Source organism: Dreissena polymorpha, chromosome 15 (genome assembly GCF_020536995.1).
Source record: "Dreissena polymorpha isolate Duluth1 chromosome 15, UMN_Dpol_1.0, whole genome shotgun sequence".
Taxonomy (NCBI): Eukaryota; Metazoa; Mollusca; class Bivalvia; order Myida; family Dreissenidae; genus Dreissena; species Dreissena polymorpha.
This window is the reverse complement of record NC_068369.1, coordinates 35291958-35313740: the sequence shown is the minus strand read 5'-3', so window position 1 is coordinate 35313740 and position 21783 is coordinate 35291958. Positions and strand designations below refer to the sequence as shown.

The window sequence follows — 21783 nt, the reverse complement described above, 5'->3', positions numbered from 1 at the left end:
ACATTGTTTTTACAGAAACCCAAATGTTATTGTTACCCCTTCATTTACATCACACTGGATAAGAAATTGTAAATCCATACAAATTAACAGTTTTAGATCGGGTCATGTACACAAAGGTATTGAAGGTGGCAATATACAAACAAGCTGTCAGTACAAATATAAATAAATGGATACCACACAATGTGAAAAAATTGAAAGTTTAGCATAAAACTGTTGTTAGTGCTATATCAAGTACAATATTTGCACACTGGTCCTTAAATTTGCTTAAAAAGATCATCTGTCTACTTTGCAATTTTTACCATCAATGAGCAAACTTAACCCATTTATGCCTAGCGTCCTGAAAAAAGGACATTGCAAACAGCGTAGACCCAGATGAGACGCCGCATAATGCGGCGTCTCATCTGGGTCTGCGCTGTTTGCTTAAATGAATTTCTTTATTACAATTACAATCAGACATTTTGAATAAATGAAGCGCATGTAAACAGAGAAGCTTAAAACCACAGGTTTTGTGTCATTGTTAACAGTTGTTGTTGTTTTTTTAAACCTAACCATTTTGTCATCTTTAAAAAAAGATTTTAGTGTATAATTATATCAGAGCTAGCCAGTTTGAATTGACCAAACAATTCCAATACACTTTATAATACCCCACACACCAAGTAAAAGCACACCTTCCCTCCCACATACCAGACCCCTCGCCCCACAAAATGAGAGCCTATTTAAAAGTGATTAAAACACAGTAACAGACCCCATACCTTGAATATTGTTGCTACATCCCTTGCATAATGATTAATACATCCTTCTGGTTTCATTAGAGTCTTTCATTAACAGTCTTGTTATTTGGTAAATTTTGGCTTCAAAATGTCGAAACCATTAAAATACAGTTGGGAAATAAATCAGCCTCTGGGATAACTCAGGCTTTTATCATAAAGTGTCCCCCCAGATTACACTAAACGCGACTTAAGTCTAAAAAATAAAGATTATTTATAAAATTGGAATGTTCAAGAATTGCTTTTATTTTGAGTCAAACTTGGCATTAATAAATCAGTACATTATACACATCATTGTTCATGTCCTGGGCCGCTACATGTATTCACCAACCCTTTCTTAGACTTAAAGGCCCTATAAAGGTGACAAATCCAGTTATTATGCATATAAACTGGTCTAATTTTTACCGGATTTCAGTTACTCTTGCATAAGAAATGCTAATAACACAGCTTAGGTGCAACGTTGTCAAGAATTATGGAAGATATACCTGTTTCATAATAGGAAGAAATGTTTACAACTTTGCAACTAACGTGATGTGTAGCCCGTATGCTAAAAAAAGCCGAAAGAACATTCAATTTTAATTCTATTTTAAACAACTTTTTACCAGCAGAAAGTAACTAATTAGATCACTACAAACGTTTAAACCATTTAGAAGAGACCTACTTTGTGAGTGATACCAGAAAACGTTGAAAATCAACAAAATATTTTTGGTGATCTGAGTTACTTTCACTTTCACTTTCCCAAGTAAACAGCGATGTAAATAAACTGAATGTTTGTAAACACGATTGACTTGGAAGATACTGTATTTTGAGCTCAAAACAAGTTGTATTGCTCATATTTTTATGGTAATGTCCAATAGCATAATATATATTGTTTTTGATAACCTTTATAAATAAAACATGGAAAAAATATTTTAAAATCGGTAAATAATAATGGATCGTCACGCTCAAAACAAGTTGTATTGCTCATATTTTTATGGTAATGTCCAATAGCATAATATATATTGTTTTTTGATAACCTTTATAAATAAAATATGGAAAAAATATTTAAAAATCATTAAATAATTACGGATCGTCACCTTTATAGAGCCTTTAAGAATAAAGAATAGACTTGGAAGCAAGAAAAATCTGTTCAATGTTGGAATATATACAGGTCTCACCTAGTGATTATGTCATTGACAAAATGTTCTACATGATGAGTGATGTAGATAGAGGCAGGTAATGATGCCAAGTTTTACTCAAAATTAAACAATTTCTTGAATATTCTAATTAAAAGAAAGTTCTTTATTCTGAGACTTTAGTCTATGAATTGTTTGGTGAATACACCTCCCAAACAGGAGTCTGTAGTAAGAATTCCAATCATTAATGTCAGGGCCTTATCCTGCATCAGTAAAGCATCCATAAATATCCCTATCAGATGACAAGGGCCAGGTTTTCCCAATTTATTCTCCACTGGACCCAACAATCTGCAACATGACAACAACCCCTCATTCCCCAAGCCCCTTCTATTAACGCCCAACCCCTCACCCCCTGGGACCCTTTTATGTTGGACAGCTAGCAGGGAGCATCACAGATTTGTGGCCTGAACTTGTCAGTCTTAATTTAAGTCACTGGTTATATAGATTTATCGGTGAATCTTTCATAACTGACCCATCATATATAAGTGCAGCGTTCTTGGAAAAGGGGGCTAAATGCATATTTTAAGTGTCATAAAAAATTAGCCTGTGCAGTCTTCATAGGCTTATGAGGAACAACATTTTCTGCTTTTATTGTAGTTTTCATTTGAAGGAATGTCTCTTTTTCCAGATAATCAAGTTTTGGGAAAAAAAAATGTGCCTAAAGTGTTGTCCCAGATAAGCCTGTGCATACCTGGGCCAACACTTTCGGCCTAAGAAGAGACTTTCTATAAACAAAAAATACCATAAAAGTGGAAAGTGTCGTCCCTGATGAGCCTCTACGGCAAGCTTATCTGCGACAACAAATTATGCATGTGCATTAAGTCCCTTTTTCCCACAGTGTGCCTCATATAAATGGTTGCTATACGACCCTAGTCATCTGTATTAATCATATAATACCTATATATGTATATAAATATATCTTAACACACCTATATATCTTAAATTCAATATCCCAAAATCAAATTTCTAGTATGCCATGGACTATTTGTAAACTTTTGCTTAATTTTACACACAGGTGATTCTGTCTTAAAAATCCCAAATACAAACATTACATAAATGATTTTTTTCCATGGTTATGTACTTACATGTAGAAAACTTCTTTTCACAAAATTCCACAATAATAGTCGACAATCCAGGAAGTATATTGATTCCCCATGTAAAACAATAACAATAAAACATAATCTGAAAGTATATAATCCTTAGCATTAATGTAAACAAACATGCCAGAAAAAAAATTCATTAAACAAACTGTTTTCCCCAGGAGAGAAAATATCAGTCATGGAACATGTAATCCAAGATTATCGAAATACAAAATCCATAGATAAGTTACATATAAAAATTCCGCACCCCACCTCAGCGTCTGAATTCTTTTCATGATGAGATTGCCAGCGGGCAGAATAAAAAAAACGATACAACCACATATCAACTCATCAGTCTAGATTTTAATCTGAAACAAGCATGTTTCAGCGATTTGTTTCCTTCTTTATAAAGTACCGGAAAACGGCACTTTCCCATTGGAGAAAAACTAAGAATTTCCCGATTGCTGTCTTAAAAAATCCCAATTGAAGGTTTCAAAAAAAAAATATTAATAATATTGACAACACTTTGTTATCAGTTTTAAAGTATTTGTTAGCAACAAATCCAATACACCAATGTCCCAATCTGATGACGTCACAACGCAAATTTTCCCAATTTTCAGGTTTTTTGCGCTATTTTTCCAATTGGACTGGTACCAATTCGGCAAAATGAATCGCTGTGTTTTCAGGCCCCGTGTTCACCAACCCATTCTTAGACTTGAAAATGGAGTAAAAACCAAAAAAATATGTTAAGCGTTTAAACTTTTATGCAGAGTATGAAGGTGTCTGATGTCATGAATAAACATTTTGGCCGTGCTCTGTGAAAAGGGGGTTTAATGCATGTGCATAAAGTGTCATCCCATATTAGCCTGTGCAGCCCACATAGGCTTATCAGGGACGACAATTTCCGCCTGAACTGGATTTTCGTCAACAGCAGTCTTTCTCAAAACAAAAAATGAAATCAAAGTGTAAAGTGTTGTCCCTTATAAGCCTCTGCAAACTGCACAGGCTAATCTGGGACAACACTTTACGCATATGCATTAAACTCCCTTTTCACAGAGCACGGCCAATTTATAAATGAAGAATCATGTAGATAAAGGCACTAGATCCCAAGTCATTTTGAACCATCTAATAAGTATAATACAAACTTTAAAGTTTCATGAAGTCTTTTTTTTTAAGACTTAGGTCTAAGAATCGGTTGGTCAGAATACGGACCCAGGTCCTCTCCAACTTTTCTCCAATTGTTCTACTCTTGTAAATTTTTTACTTTTTGGAAATAAACTTTCATTTAGTTTTAATGCAGAAGTCAGTTTTGTCCACACAAATTCGCTTAAAATACTTGGCTAACAATCGATTTGGTGTATTTCTATTGATTTTCAAATGAAACTTGGTCCTCAAAAACTGGGCTTTTTTAATGCATGTGCATAAAGTTTCCTCCCAGATTAGCCTGCGCACTTTGCAGGCTCATAATGGACAACACATTTGGCCAAGATCGGATGATCATAAAAAGACTAGAAACAAACAAGAATATCAGTGAAACTGATGGATGCTCCCCGATGATACACTTTGTCAATCTATGTGTTAATAACAACCTAAAAAAATATATTATTAGCCTCGGTGACCTTGCCCCCAGTGACCTCAAACCTTATCAAAAGGGAGAGGTCCATGCAAGGTACCTACGTGGTAAATATGAAAGAGATCGGTAAAGAATTGAAGGTGCTATGAGAAACTGTTAAAAAAGTGTGAATCTATTATTAGCCTCGGTGACCTTGACCCCAGTGACCTCAAACCTCATTAAAATGTAGAGGTCCATGCAAGGTACCTACATGCCAAATATGAAAGAGATCGGTAAAGTATTGACGGTGCAATGAGAAACTGTAACAAAAGTGTGACGGAAAAATCTATTATTAGACTCGGTGACCTTGACCCCGGTGACCTCAAACCTCATAAAAAGGTAGAGGTCTATGCAAAAGTGTGACGGAAAAAGTATATTATTAGCCTCTGTGACCTTGACCCCAGTGACCTCATATCTCATCAAAAGGTAGAGGTCTATGCAAGGTACCTACATGCCAAATATGAAAGAGATCGGTAAAGTATTGAAGCAGCTATGAGAAACGGTAACAAAAGTGTGACGGAAAAAGTATATTATTAGCCTAGGTGACCTTGACCTTGACCCCAGTGATCTCAAACCTAATAAAAAAGTAGAGGTCCATGCAAGGTACCTACATGCCAAATATGAAAGAGATCGGTAAAGTATTTAAGGTGCTTTGAGAAACGGTAACAAAAGTGTGACGGAAGGAAGTAAGGAAGTAAGGATGTAAGGAAGTAAGGAACTACAAACTGGCAACTATATGCTCCCCGAAATATTTCAGGGAGCATAAAAATTCCATTAAAGAGGAAAGTTTACGTACAGGCATTAAGCCCAGTTTTTGTAAAACGTGGCTAAAATAAACTACATAAATACCTTTCTATATATAAAAACTAGTTATGTTTTTAAAGGGATCACAGCAATATCATTACCTATAAATAAATTGACCTAATGTTTTATCTTGACTGTTTATTTTTGAAGCTAATATATTTGACTCCATCCTGGTAAAATAAATATAATCTTCTATCAGCTGAGAATTCTTTGACCTTTAGTAAATACCCAAAATATACTTGACCTAATGCAAATTAACTTTTACCCCACTAAAAATAAATTGTATTACAGGCTAATGCATGAAATATAGAAGCCGCGCTCTGTGAAAATGGGGCTTAAAGCATGTGCCAAGTGTTATCCCAGATGAGCCTGTGTTGCTGCACAGGCTTATAAGGAACAACATTTCCAGGAGCATATAGTTGCCAGTTTGTCCATCCTTTCCTTCCGTCACACTTTTGTTACAGTTTCTCATAGCGCCTTCAATATTTTACCGATCTCTTACATATTTTGCATTTAGGTTACCTTGCATGGGCCTCTACCTTTTGATGAGGTTAGAGGTCACTGGGGTCAAGTTCAAGGTCACTGAGGGTTATAATAGATTTTCAGTTACACTTTTGTTACAGTTTCTTATAGCGCCTTCAATATTTTATCGATCTCTTACATATTTTGCAAGTAGGTAACCTTGCATGGGCCTCAACCTTTTGATGAGGTTTGAGGTCACTGGGGTCAAGGTCAAAGTCACCGAGGCTAGATTTTCTCAAGGTCAAACAAGAGGAGTATCCATTGTTTTCAACGATACTTGTGTTAAGAAGAGACTTAAATTAAATGCAAAATTCCATACAAGCAGAAAGTGCCACTTTACTCACAATTGCATTAAACTCTGTTTTCCCAGAGCAAGGGTAACATCAGTCTTTGTGTGATTTTACTATTTCATATTTTTAAAAGACATGTAAGACAGGCTATTAGAACTCCCATGTGACCTTGACCTTGAAAATGACCTTGACAATGATTGACCTTGACCTTTTAAAAAACTTCACTCCTGCCAGGGTACCAATAACACGGTGTATAATTATATCGGTCCCCTTCTCGGATGAAACGCTATATTGGTACCCCTCTTGGATGCAATACCGGTCATTCACGGATAAAAACATGGTTCTGTGTGTATGGTCATCCACAAAACAGCAATTCATTGTTAAAAAAGGACACGAGTTATTCAAAGTTAGTATTGTAAATAAATACTTGTGTCTACAAATAGCCTTTTTTATTGAGCAAGAAAGCCATACATCAAATGTTAAAATAAACAAGCCAATTCGTTTAATTGATATCACCCAACAAATAAAGTTTATTTATGGATAGGTGCAAATCCCTTGATATAATTATGGTATAATCATAAAAAATAATTACGTGCAGGGTTATTGTTTTTATGAATGGCAATTCTTCTCATTGATATTTATTCACCCATCAAGTTACATGAAGTTGAAATGGTGTAATTTCATATCTGAGATATAGCCTTGAAAAGTTACATCATACAAAAAACCAAACAAAGGGCAATAACTGTTATCAAAGAGTGTAGGATTATGGTTCTTGTTCATGGCACTTCTCCTCTTTGATATCAATACACCAATAAAGTTTCAATTTGATATCTTATATAATTTCTGAGATATAGCCCAAAAAAGATTTGTGACAGACAGATGGACTGATGGACCAACAGACGCCGACAACGCCAATTCTACATCCCTCTGCCTTTTGCAGGGAATACAAAACAAGTTGTTGAAAAGCAGAAACGCAATATATCTGAAGACCTAGTTCCCACGAATGTTTGCCTGCTCGCTTGCAAACGCTGTTCTGAAAATGTTTTACAGTCTTGGATGCATTGAAAGCAGAACAGAGTGGTCTTTTATCTTGGTACCTCATGTAACTTACATGCTGATATCTGAAAATCTTAATATGTTTAACATACAGAGTGTAAAAGTAATCTCAAAATGCTTACAACCTTTAAAAGAAATGTACTTAACTGTAAACCAGCACTTAAACATAGTTATACTAAGCATTTTCACTTCTTATGGCAATAAAATATTTCTTAAGCCTTTACTTGTATTCTGCTTTGTTAGATCTACGTCACATCAATATTAGTTGTATCAATTTTGTAGAAACTAAAATGCATGTCCCATGTTAAAGTGACATATTTTGCCCCATTGATGCAAAAAGGTATCATGTGCATATTAATTTCAAAGTGCTTTTTTGCGCCAATTGGGCAATATATTATCAATTGGCTGCATTAATTCTAATACTATATTATGCTAATAAAACATTTTCACGAAAAAGCCAATGTGTGAGGACAAAATCTTCCAAATCATGAAAACCACTTTTCAATGCCTTAACAAGTTCATCATAGAATACATTAATTAGACTGCTCAAACCGAAAAATAGTTAAGCCTTGCTCTGCCAAAATCCACACAGGCTAGTCAGGGATGACACTTTAACCCTTACAGTGCGGGAACCGAGTTGTGAAGGCCTTTGCAAACAGTTTGGATCCAGATGAGACGCCACAGAACGTGGCGTCTCATCTGGATCCAAACTGTTTGCTATTCTGATAGTATTCTTTGAAAAAAAATCGAAGAAAATGCTAATTTTAGAAATTCAGCAGACGACATTTAAGCAGACGACAAATTACCCAGCATGCAAAGGGTTAAGCAGTATTTGTATTTTTGCTAAGGAGAGACTTTCTTTAACAAGAGCTGTCACCATAGGATGACTAATGCCCCCTATAAACGCTTTGATAGAAGTTATGAGCTTTTTTCGAAACCTAAACGCAGATTTCAAAACCTTAACGCGGACCCTAAGTTCAAGGTCAGGGTCACAGGGGTCAAAATTTGTGTGGGAGTGGATAGGCCTTGTCCATACACATGCATACCAAATATGAAGGTTATATCTCAAGGGACATAGAAGTTATGAGCATTTTTCGAAACATAAATACAGATTTTGAAACCTAAACGCAGACCCTAAGTTCAAGGTCAAGGTCACAGGGGTCAACATTTTTGTGCCTAGGGAAAGGCCTTGTCCATATACACATGCATACAAAATATGAAGGTTATATCTCAAGGGACATAGAAGTTATGAGCATTTTTCAAAACCTAAACGCAGATTTCGAAACCTTAACGCGGACCCTAAGTTCATGGTCAAGGTCACAGGGGTAAAAAAGGCCTTGTCCATATACACATGCATACCAAATATGAAGGTTAGATCTCAAGGGACATAGAAGTTATGAGCTTTCTTCTAAACCTAAACGCAGATTTCGAAACCTAAACGCGGACCCTAAGTTCAAGGTCAAGGTCACAGGGGTAAAGATTTTTGTGCGTATGGAAAGGCCTTGTTTATATACACATGCATACCAAATATGAAAGTTATATCTCAAGGGACTTCGAAGTTATGAGCATTTTTCGAAACCTAAACGCAAAGTGTGACAGAAAGACGGACAGACAGACAGACGGACAGTCCGATCACTATATGCCCTATTTTTTTCGAAAGGGGGCATAAAAAATATACTTTAAAAGTGGAAAGTGTCATCCCTGATAAGCCTGTGCAGACTGCACCTGTGCCGACTGCACAGGCCAATCTGGGACAACACTTTATGCTCATGCATTAAGCCCAGTCTTTCCAGATTGCACATGCATTAAGCCCCATTTTCCCACAACAAGGCTCCATTACAACACCTAAAACCAAGCAATATTCAATATTTCTGTTACTCCAGTAATTGTCAATAAACACCAATGAAGCACATCCCTTTAATATCTGATTACCTTTCAATTAAATGGCCACCTGCAGCTATTAGCACCAATAATTCATCTTAATTCAGCCTGGAACATATTAGGTCCGCAATCTTTATTACCTGCTAATCAAAGACTCTAATATTTCATTACAATCTCCCCTTAGCTTTAAATGGTGCCACCCCTGGCAGAGAGGCTAGAGGTTAAATTGACCCCTGACCCTGGACTGGTATCAATAATCAAGTCCATGAATCATTTGGAAATCAGACTGGTTTGATACTTCAAGTAGTCAGTTATTAAAAATAATTGAAATGGGCCTTAAGTGTCACAAACATACTTTGGTTAATATTCTGACTCGACTGCCAGTGTATTTTTCAGCCTTTTAATAGTTCAACGATAGATTACTATATATAATATATTGTTATGTATGATATAATACACAATACTTTGAAATTACAGATATAATCAAGAAACAAAAACTTAAGCACTTTGATCCCTCTTAAGAATTAATGGAATAAAGAAATCATTTTGTTATCAAATTTAATATGCACTAAATCTTATGACATACCGTAAAAATGCAGTCATAAGTCGAGATTTTTTTCCTCAAAATTTTCATTAAATTTACAGTCTCGACTTATGAGGTCGTGACCCATGAAAAAAAATGATGACATTCTACTTAGATCGACGCCCGCGGAAATGGATAAAGTTTTTGTTGTTGTTGTATAGAAAACTTGTTGAAATAAGACACACAAAATTTCCTCTTTTAACTGATACTTACCAATTAATATAACCACAGTTTGCCGCAACATTTCCCTTGTTTTTATTTTCATAATTTAATCCAAAGTTTTCATGTAAGCGGTGTTTTTTTTTTACAACTGAACGTGTAAACAAAAGATCGAGTCATTTTTAAAGAAGAGCGAGAATTGGCAACCTGTGTGAATTGACAGTTTGACGTCATCAAAGGAAAGCCGCTTCCTGTCAAGAAGCCATAAAGCATCACCCTTCTCGCCGATAAAATAAAAAAAATTAATTTGTGAAGCGACATGTTTAACCAATCGCGAGTTTGTTATTCACTGGTCATCGTCCAATTATGTTTGAGCACGTGCATAGCTCCGCCTTTGAAACTGTTATGTAGAACAAAGGTGGAGTTAGCAGTCTATTGGTTATGTCAATCATTGTCATAAAAACGTGTTTACCGAGGAACTAATCAATTGTTTTGATAGTCAGATTAAAAGTACAAAGATTTGATTACAGTGATCACAGTGTGTCATCGGATTATAAGTTTGTGGATTATTACTAGCGTGGACAATTTAGTGCAAACTTTATAATAATAATTTATTAATTTGACTAACACATTTGATTTGTGAAAATGCCTCGAAAACGCCAACGCCATGCGTATGACAATACGTTTAAAATACACGTGATAGAATTTGCAGAGCAATCAATTAATAATAGTGCTGCTGAACGCGAGTTTGGTGTTTCGTATGTCTTTGATGTGTAAATTACGATGAACATGTATATAAGTTCTGGTTTCTATGTTGTCTTTGTTTTTATGTGGTTCATTATGATTTGCTTGTCTATATTTTCATATATTATTTACGATTTCCTAAATATATATCGTATTGATTATATTAAACACAGTACATAATACACGTGTCCGCTATGTCTACGTCGCACAGTGCTGTATTGATGTCATGGTCTATGTATAGAATAAAAACTTCCCGTACATTCAAAATTGCGTCTGTTTATGAAATTCTTGCACGGACAATTTCTGACTCGACTTATGACTTGGACATATTCAAAATCTCCGATTTTCGTATCTTTTTTTACCCCCCGACTTATGAGCGGGTAGACTTATGACTGCATTTTTACGGTACTTAATTGTCACTTTAAATAGGGTTGGCAATTTTTTTCAGTTGAAAATATCTTACACTGAACTCTACAAATTGTTCTGGGAAAACTGGGCTTAATGCATGTGCGTTAAATGTTATCTCAGATTAGCCTGTGAAGTCCGCACAGGCTACTCTTGGACGAAACTGGATTTTGGATTCGATGTGACTTTCTTCAAACAAACAAGCGATGTGTTTGTGAAACACTATGTCCCCATATATTTGACCTTTGACCATGAAGGATGACCTTGACCTTGACTTTTTACCACTCAAAATGTGCAGCTCCATAAGATATACATGCATGTCAAATATGAAGTTGGTATCTTCAATATTCCAAAGTTATGGCAAATGTTAGTTTGGACAAACAATCACACAAACCAACAAACCAACCAACAGACAGGGCAAAAACAATATGTCCTCCACTACAGTGGTGGGGGACATAAAAATTGCACAAAATTAAGTGCTGGAAAGTGTCCTCCCTGATTAGCTTGCACAGGCTTATCTGGATTGACACTTCATGCACATGCATTTAAGCCCTGTTTTCCCAAAACGAGGTTGATGTTTTACAAGTCTCATATATTAGTCAGTCTTACTTTAAGCAAGTATGGTATAATCAGATCCTTTGTATAAGACATATGGACTATTTATATGTACAGAAAAATTTATTCACAAATAGTTTCATTTAATGGAATATCTTCCTATTTAAATTATTGATCAATTTCTATAAACATCATTATTACATAATTAATTATAAATTCATAAACCATTATTTTCACTTACCATGTTATATAAATATATACACGAACATCTGTAACAAATCCACATTATGCGTGAAACACAAACATTTAATTCTTTTGTTTACATTCTAGCCTATTTCATATTTCATTTGAACGTTTTACATCCAGATTTTTTTTAACATGGTCCAATTCACCTGACCTATATTTACATTATGCAGCTGAATTTGATGTAAATAATCCGACGCTCCAGGAAAACCACGTTTAATGCATGTGCATAATTTGTCATCCCATATAAGCCTTTGATGTTAAAACATAATTGGAAATGTATTATGTTAAATGTTTTCTTTTATACTGAATGTATTTGCAAATGTGTAACGTTCAATAGTATTGCCAATGTTTTATGAACAATTTATTTGCAAATGTCTGTTCTGTTCAATATTATTGCCAATGCTTTATGTTCAATTTTATTGCCAATGTTTTATGTTCAATATTATTGCCAATGCTTTATGTTCAATATTATTGCCAATGTTTATAGTCAATATTATTGCATGTGTTATATGTTCAATATTTTTATATATGTTCAATTGTATTGCCAATGTTTTATGATCAATATAATGGCCAATGTGTTATATTCAATATTATTGCCAATGTGTTATATTTAATACTATTGCCTATGTGTTATGTTTAATATTATTGCCAATTTTTACTGTTCAATATTATTTCCAAAGTTTCAATAGTCAACACTATCGCCTGTGATATATAATCATGTATCACGCAAAAGCTATAATGATGATTTAAAAACCACAAGACAAGTGGGAAAAAAGGGAAATACATACATGGTTAATGCTTGTAGTCAGTGGCAATGTTATTCCAGCGATATTTTTTTGCAGCAATTTTAACACTTTACTGACACAAACACCTTAAATGGAATTTCGACATAACAGCTGAAATTATTCTTCAGATACTACCATCAATCAACAATACAAATCTTTAAAATGTCTTCATTCAATTTAGCCATATAATCCAATTTAAGATTAAGCTTTTCCTTAATAAGACCACTTTATTGCTGAAAAAAAAACGTGCCACAAATATGTGAAATATTTATAAAGCCTCTCTAAAACCTTGCAACATTATTGAGTCCCTGAATATTCTCTGATAACAGTCTGTTACTGGAACACCAGCATTTACAGCATTTCACCACCAAAGTTTCCAAGCACTGGTTCCGCAGAATCTGTGTGAACTGTCTGTCTGTAAAAACCGCAAACCACAACCCCTCCCAGTAAATCAGACACTAGGTGATAAATTAAGGGGCCAGCCCCTTTTTCGCAGTAAATTACCATCTGGCATGGGCTCCCTGTTAAATGCGTCAGGGCTGATAAACGGGGCTGTCTAATGGGAGACCCCTAATTGGCACAAATTAGGAACAATTGTTCAAAATCTGGTGAGCATAATGTTGTCACATTATATCATTTAAGAACAGTTTAAACAGTGCATAAATTTACCATTAAACATTTGTTTCTTCTTAGACTTGTTACTGAGGGGTTCATTATAAAATTGTGATAAATTTTGTAACTGAAATCTTGGCCAGCAGTGCCAAAGATTTTCATGCAATTAGTTAGAAACAGATAACATAATACATTTACTTAATAGTTGGCTTGGTAACTTATCATCTCATAATTTATAACATGTCAGATGAGTTTGCTCAAATCAAAATAGAATTAAAACAAGAGCTGTCACCATAGGATGACATATGCCCCCAAAAAACACTTTTTCGAAACCTAAACGCAGATATCGAAACCTAAAGGCGGACCCTAAGTTAAAGGTTAAGGTCAAAGGGGTCAACATTTGTGTGCGTATAGAAAGGCCTTGTCCATATACACATGCATACCAAATATAAAAGATACATCTGAAGCGACATAGAAGTTATGAGCATTTTTTGAAACCTAAACGCAAAGTGTGACAGACAGACAGACGTACGGACAGACAGATGGACTGAAATGCGATCACTATATGCACACCTTTGGGGGTATAAACATCGAAGATATTACAAATACCTCAAATTGTGTGAATTTCATTTGGGTTACAGATTTCTCTAAGCATCTATGAATAATTTAAACTTTAAATTTCAATATTCTGGTCAATCAATTTTAAAAAACATACTCCACTTTGAGCTCATTAATTTCACATTCACTTAAGAGTTATTTTCTGAGTTTGTGACATTAAAAACATTTAATTTAACAAACTTTATAATAAGAGTAGACAAATGCTGATATGCCAGCCTGGCTTTCACCAAGCGGAAACAAAGCGTGCCAGAACAATGGCTGGCAGGGGCTGAGGCTAACCAGACCCCTACTCGTGCCCTGTTAAACATGATAGCTTTCTTTACATTCCTTGAACATGACACTTTAGACCTTAACTGGATTTTTATTTTGAAGTTTAAAAATTTAAAAAGTTCCATAAAAATTTCAAAGTGTTCAACCTGATTATCTGTGGCAACACTTTACAATTTACGCACATGAATTAATTAACTCTTTCAGTGCTGGAACCGAATTATGAAGGCCTTTGCAAACAGTTTGGATCCAGATAAGACGCCACAGAACGTGACGTCTCATCTGAATCCAAACTGTTTGCTATTCTGATAGTATTCTTTGAAAAAAAATCGAAGAAAATGCTTATTTTAGAAATTCAGCAGACAACATTTTAGCAGACAAATTTCCCAGCATGCAAAGGGTTAAGCCTCCTGTACCCAGAGAGCGGTTCAATTTCGTGTAAGCCAATATTTATTGCTTATGTGCCAGCCAATGCCTTATACAGAATCTAGCTCAAACAGGAGCCTGACAAGCACCATATGATATCAGCCATGTTTTGGGAAAATGGGGCTTAAAGCATGTTCTTTATGTGTTGTTCCAGATTTGCCGGCACAGTCCACACATGTTTATCAGGGCTTTTATGTTGATATTTTTTGTTTAAGGGGGGGAGAGTCTTCTAAGTGAAAATCCAGATGGCAAGTGTTATCTCTGATAAGCCTGTATGGACTGCACAGGCTAATCTGGGAGGACACTTTAATATCCATTTAGACCTGTTTTCCCAGAACAAGGCTCATTGGAATACATGCCCCCTCCCCTGAATTATATTACATAATAGCATAAAGCCCACAACCTTGGTCACAAATGCTCTTCAAGTGTTGAGTTCAAAACTGTTGTATGTGTTTAAACTTTCCTATACAAGATACAATTTTTAAACGCTTTACCAACAACTCAGCAACAAAGCACTACAAAGCACCTGTTTCCTGTACTCAATTTTCAAATTAATTCTGAGGCAATAAATATACTTTTTTACCACTTCAATCTTCCATCAAGCGCCATGTTTATCTAAGAAAAAGATCTAAGAAAAATATTAATTTAGATAAGACCCCCCTCTTTCCTCCTCCTCTCCCCCCATCCGATGCATGTAGGCCATTAAGAAACTGGTTCAGATATGTAACATGTATGTTCCTTCTGCTAAACTTTTAAAATCAAGGTTTTTATTACAACATTCTTACATCAGTGGATACCAAAAGTCATCAAAACTTTATCTATCGTAATTAAAGACAATCAAAGTAATGTAATCCTATTTATTGCAGAATTATTATCTACATGTGCAATTAAGGCATAAAGTATTGTAATTATTTAATTTTAAGATATTCTATGGACCGTAAAATACTTATTTCCATACTTCACAGAACAAAATATATACATCAGACATTTCCATCCATGAAAAGTGAAAAGCCAGTCGGGGACTCACATTGGCACCTCCTTCTTTAAAGTTCAGTAATTTACACTGCATCACCAATCCCCTTTTATAAATCAAAGCGCTGAAGGCACTGAAGATATTCGCTATTGCATAATTTAACACGCAATTCATTTTTCAAAATCAATCGCAAGTTTGAAATGCACACACGCCATTCAACTTTAAAAAGTGTGTGTCATAGCGCACGGGTCGAGTTTTGTGTGCACTTTTTATCATCCTTATTATTTCATAGAAATAACTAAGACAAAATAAAAACAGCATGCTTTTTTGGAAGTTCTGAAAGCAAAGAAAGTATGATGAAAATGGTAATGAGAACTTAATATAAAGAAAATTTGCAGTCACCATCATATTAAAGGAATATTTTTTCTAATATCAAATGACTATCTCACCAAGAATATAAATTCATAATGAAAGTTCCGTGTACAAAACTTTTGATTTTTGACACCATATACAAATTCAAAATATACAATAATCTTCGTATCTTGTATATGGAGGAATAAAAGTATATAAACATTGCTGTTTATGCTTTACTTGTTACCCGAGCAGTTCACACGGTGTCAACAACGCTAACATAAACATAGGTATAGAGCACTAATGCGCTTTTAGGCGAAGCTGTTTTAGTTTTCATCTTAGTGACTTTAACATAACGCCAACAGACACGCATGAATATTTTCGAATATTTAATAAGCTGATTCGAGATACAACCTCTGAATTTTTGCTACATCACTGCGTATGTGCTCAATTCAAAGGATGTAGCACTGTTCAGTGTAAGGAATTCCGGACTACTCTCTGTATGCTCAAACGACACAAATTGTGGCCCTGTTACAATTACGCGTTACAATCCATCTCGCAGAATATCAATTTCGCCTCCAAGATGAGAAAACAATCATTAGCGAAATAGTATAGTGTCACGATAAGTAAAAATCGTTTAATTATCATACCACAATGTTTGCCGTACTTGGTCAGCACGTCTGGAAATCATTCCTTAATGCGTCGATAGGCTGCTATTATTAACAAGTTTGCTATTTTGAATTCAATTTTGTATCAAAAAGCATTGTTTTTAAATGTGGGATTTTCAATTCGCAATGAGATTTGTAATGACCCTCGTCATGCGAAAATGGGTCTTATTCCATATGCGCCCATCATATAAATAGCCCACTCAGCTATCCCTCCTTCTGGTAAGGAGAAACATAACATATTGAGTGATTTTAAAGCGAACAGCGTCGCCTATGGCCTGACTGCGCAAGAGCACATGTTGGGTTTAACAAACGCTTGCCGAAACGCATAAGACCCATTTTCGCATGACGGCGCTATTGACGTGTGATTTAAATGTGACGAAAGAAAACTGCGTTTAAATCAAATATAAACATACGATATATTTCGATAATGAAGAAAGATACTCATAACAACGCATATGAGGACACATATGAAGTGCTCTCCCGTAGTATATTTTTTATTTACTCACACTAATGTGTGGTTTGACAATGCTAACACACATTTCATGCGGTGAATATGCAGCTTACAAGTGAAAAAGACAACACAATAGTTTAACTTTTGTTTATTTGTATTCAATTATTTAGAAAAGAAAATTGCTAACTTTATTTCAAAGTCGGCGTATACGCCGACTACATTTTTAAAAGACATGTATTGTTATAAATATATTTAATATAATATATTTAGTTGTTTTCGGTTTTAGCGATTATAAAGCATTTTCGAGGTTGCCTATAGTATGCCTGAGTAATTGATGAACTCATATCCAACTGTCAATGTATTGAAAACTGTGAATATAAATAAGCTAACCCTTCTACTAAGCTTCTACTATTGCGTTGCTAGCACCCGTAAATACAAAAGATCGCCGCTATGTGTTGAGAACCAAGAACGCTTTCCAGAAATACCCGATGTAGTAGCTTCAACGAGGTTATGAAACAGGTCATTCGTATTATTATTATAAATTATTTGTTATATTCGGGTTAAGCGATTATGATTTTTTTTAGTCTATCGTATCGCTGAAGTTATTGTTGTTCAACGTTTATAATTGAGAATATAATAAGCGTCAACTTTTTCCCAAATCTCTCAATTTACGACCTGTACTACGTCATTGAGTTGTATGTGAGAGCGTAACCTATTGCGTTGTTATCGCCCGTAAACTTTCCTTTGTTTATCGACAGGCGCATCTATTAATAGCCTCATATCATGAATGCCAAAACACCCGCGAAAAAGAACCACGTGACCAAATAGGACGCTAAACGCAAATACCATGCGACTACGACTTTAATTATGTAAGAACGCTCCGCAATTTCTCTGAAGCCGGGGCCTTGTGATTGCTTTTACGTAAAGAATTGACCTCTAACTGAAGTAAGCAAAGGAAACGCAGCACCTAATTGACCCATTCCTTCTATGTGCGAAGGCAGATTGAATTTTACTAATGTACGGTTTGCCTATTATAACACACATTATAATGCGGTAAATATGCGACTAAAAGTAAAAAACACTATAATTAAACTTTTGTTTTTAATTAAGTTATTTAGAAACCAAAATTCCAAACCTTATTTCAAAACAGCAAGACTACATTTTTTAGAGAATATTCTTGTTATATTTAAATGTTTTTTAACAGTTTCAGCGATAATGAATCATTTTTATGTTGTCTATCGTATCCCGGTAATAATTGTTGAACTCGTGGTCAACGTGTTATTAATTGAGACCTGTGAATATAAACAAGCGTAACCTTATACTAGTGCGTAATTCTCACCCGGACTCCCCTTTGTTTATCGCCAGCCTCAGATTTATGAATGAGATGAGCGAAAATACTACGTCACGCAGACGCAGCAGAAAGTGGACTATTTTAATCATTCATAAACAATCTCCTCCGCGACACGTGCAATACGATCATTGTTTTTTTTATTCTTTTCTATAAAACACCATTCGAAACTATTGCATTTAACACGATATTAATATAATGTTTCCATTTGTGAATAAACATAATTGGAGAACTCAAACCTCTTGCATAAATTATACAACTCTTTCTTCGCGCGTAGTGTAAGCGGGAATTGGGCTAATCATACCCAGGCCGTATCGACCTGAATTTTACATCAAGCACATTAGACGGTCGCTAAAGCGACCATCTAATAACCCTGTCTCACTCAGAAGCAAGGTAAAAATGGCAATATGTTACTAGCATAAAGCAAGAACATCCTGAAAGTAACTGAAGTTACTGGTGAGAAACTCACAGGGTATTCAGGTTTTATGCTGTAACTGCTGCTCATCATTTTCTTAGGATTGGAAATGGAGCCTTTAAAACTTGAATCTAATAAGAACAAGATGTGTTTGTGAAACACAATGTCCCCCTATATGATGTTTGACCTTGTAGGATGACCTTGACCTTGTGAAGGATGACCTTGACCTTGAACTTTCACCACTCAAAATGTGCAGCTCCATGAGATACACATGCATGCGAAATATCAAGTTGCTATCTTCAATATTGCAAAAGTATTCATAAAATGAGCGATTTTGGCCACATATATTTGACCTCTGACCTTGAAGAATGACCTTGACCTTGACCTTTCACCACTCAAAATGTGCAGCTTCATGAGATACACATGCATGCCAAATATGAAGTTGCTATCTTCAATATAGCAAAAGTTATTGCAAAATGTTAAAGTTGGCGCAAACAGACCAACAGACAGACCAACAGACCAACAGACAGACAGACAGGGCAAATCAGTATGTCCCCCACTACTATAGTGGGGGACATAAAAATCTTAAATTGAATTTTTCTTAAGGACTACAAGCATGTATCTGACTGGTGAATGGGTTTAGGTTGGTATCATGATGCACGTCTCTTGTACTTAACAATATATTTTGTACTTGCTTCCTCATTCCAGACACCATGACATGTTTTAGGTTCAATAGCGACCAGTGCTTAACCCTTTACCACTTAGATACGTATTTTGACGCATGTGTAAGTCCCGTAGAAAGTCAAATTAAATTACAGACCTTTCTTTCTATATGCAAGTTTTAAAGGCTTCATTTCCAACCCTTAGATACTGAGGAGAAACAAACAGCATAAAACCTGAACAGTCTGCAAGTAACTCGCAGACTGTTCTGGTTTTATGCTGTTTGCAAATAGCCATTTTCACTTTGCTTCTGAGTGGGGGAAAGGGTTAACTCTTTCAATGCTGGAACCGAATTTTGAAGGCCTTTGCACACAGTTTGGATCCAGATGAGACGCCACAGAATGTGGCGTTTCATCAGGATCCAAACTGTTTGCTATTCTGATAGTATTCTTTGATTTTTTTTAAAGAAATTCAGCAGACAACATTTTAGCAGACGACAAATTTCCCAGCATGCAAAGGGTTAACCACACCAATCCTGTCATGCCCCCCCCCCTCTGCCAGCCCTGCCTGTATTGACCTCAAGAGGAGTCTGCAGAAGAACTCTGCCAATCACTGCTAATGGGGCGTCACTTTGTCGCTGCTTAAACTCTACTGATTTTACTGCATCATTGCAAAAGCAACATAAGGTCCAAGAATGTTGGTACCATCAAGACCAATTTTACTGCATCAGTGCAAAAGCAACATAAGGTCCAAGAATGTTGGTACCATCAAGACCAATTTTACTGCATCAGTGCAAAGGCAACATAAGGTCCAATAATGGGGGTACCATCAAGACCAATTTTACTGCATCATTGCAAAGGCAACATAAGATCCAAGAATGGGGGTACCATCAAGACCAATTTTACTGCATCAGTGCAAAGGCAACATAAGGTCCAAGAATGTGGGTACCATCAAGACCAATTTTACTGCATGATTGCAAAGGCAACATAAGGTCCAAGAATGGGGGTACCATCAAGACCAATTTTACTGCATCATTGCAAAGGCATTATAAGGTCCAATAATGGGGGTACCATCAAGACCAATTTTACTGCATCATTGCAAAGGCAACATAAGGTCCAAGAATGGGGGTACCATCAAGACCAATTTTACTGCATCATTGCAAATTTACATAATTCTCCCAGACATAGCCATTATCATCACTGTTAAATGAAAGTTTATTAAATGATGACAAATCAAGCCTTGCTCTGGGGAAACTTGGCCTAGTTTAAATGTTACTGAATAATCCCATGTTTAAAGTCTCTTTATTACAGAATACTGTTAGGGCCATCGTACCGGTTACACATTAAAATCCAGAGAGCGACAATGCGATAGTGCGATGGCGACAATGCGATAGTATGATGGCGACAATGCGATAGTATGATGGCGACAATGCGATAGTCATGTTGTCATGGTGTTCATCTCATTGTTGCTATCCTACTGTCGCACTGTCACCATCGTATTGTCCCACTGTTGCATTGTCGTCATCGTAGTCTGTCGCATTATCGCAATCGTACTATCGCATGTCGCCATCGTACTACCGCACTATCACATTAAGGCCCTCTGGATTGTAATGTGTAGCCACGATGGCCCTGGCGGTATTCCGTTCTTTATTTAGAGAGACTTCACACAACAGACCTGACTGGAGGAGGATTCCTGTATCAGTCATCCCTCATTTAACCCCAGCGGCCAAACTGGTCAAGGGATTGATGATGATGATGATTGAGAGAAGTACAATCTGTAGAAATTTTATTGATTTCATCCATGCATGTTTTTTTTCATTCTTTGAATGATTGGCTTGTTCAGAGTGATACAAAAAATTACCGTCAGACTTATACTTAAACTACTTCAACAAGAAATTCATTTCCAAACATAATACAATTTAAATAGCTATCCTTTCAGAAAAAGTTGAAGGACTTGTGCAAATCCGTTTAAACGCCAACTAGTCATAATATATATATACAATCATGAAGCAAATAAAAATTGCACAATCAGAGATTAGCAAATAAATATCAGACCAAAGAAAATTATTATAAATAATTTACTCAAACATAAGCAAGTTAAAACTCCATTGTAAAATTGTAACTCTCTATAAGAATCAATTAGCAATCGAGAACTAAATACACACTCATTGGGCAGTAATGGGTCAGGTGAACAAAGTAACAAGGTTTCAATATCTTACCGCAAAACCGATTTGTCAACAATACCAACTTACAAAGGCTTTAAGTACTGTTAAGTACCATTAGGGTAGATAATTCAGGGGCTGCTTAACATTTGACCAATATCAACAACTTT

At 35.6% G+C, this 21783-nt stretch overlaps 1 protein-coding gene across 5 annotated transcripts in view; it reads right to left on the bottom strand.

The window, feature by feature from the left end:
* LOC127861176 (protein TANC2-like) overlaps window positions 1–21783 on the bottom strand; it is a 222949-nt gene that overhangs the window by 120914 nt on the left and 80252 nt on the right. The window contains exon 1 of one of the 5 annotated variants that reach the window (XM_052399570.1): window positions 12667–12689. The exons of the other annotated variants lie outside the window; for them this stretch is intronic. The gene's annotated coding sequence lies outside the window, so the exon portion shown is untranslated. Of the gene's footprint in view, window positions 1–12666; window positions 12690–21783 lie in introns of those variants that run through there. 5 annotated transcript variants of the gene reach the window in all.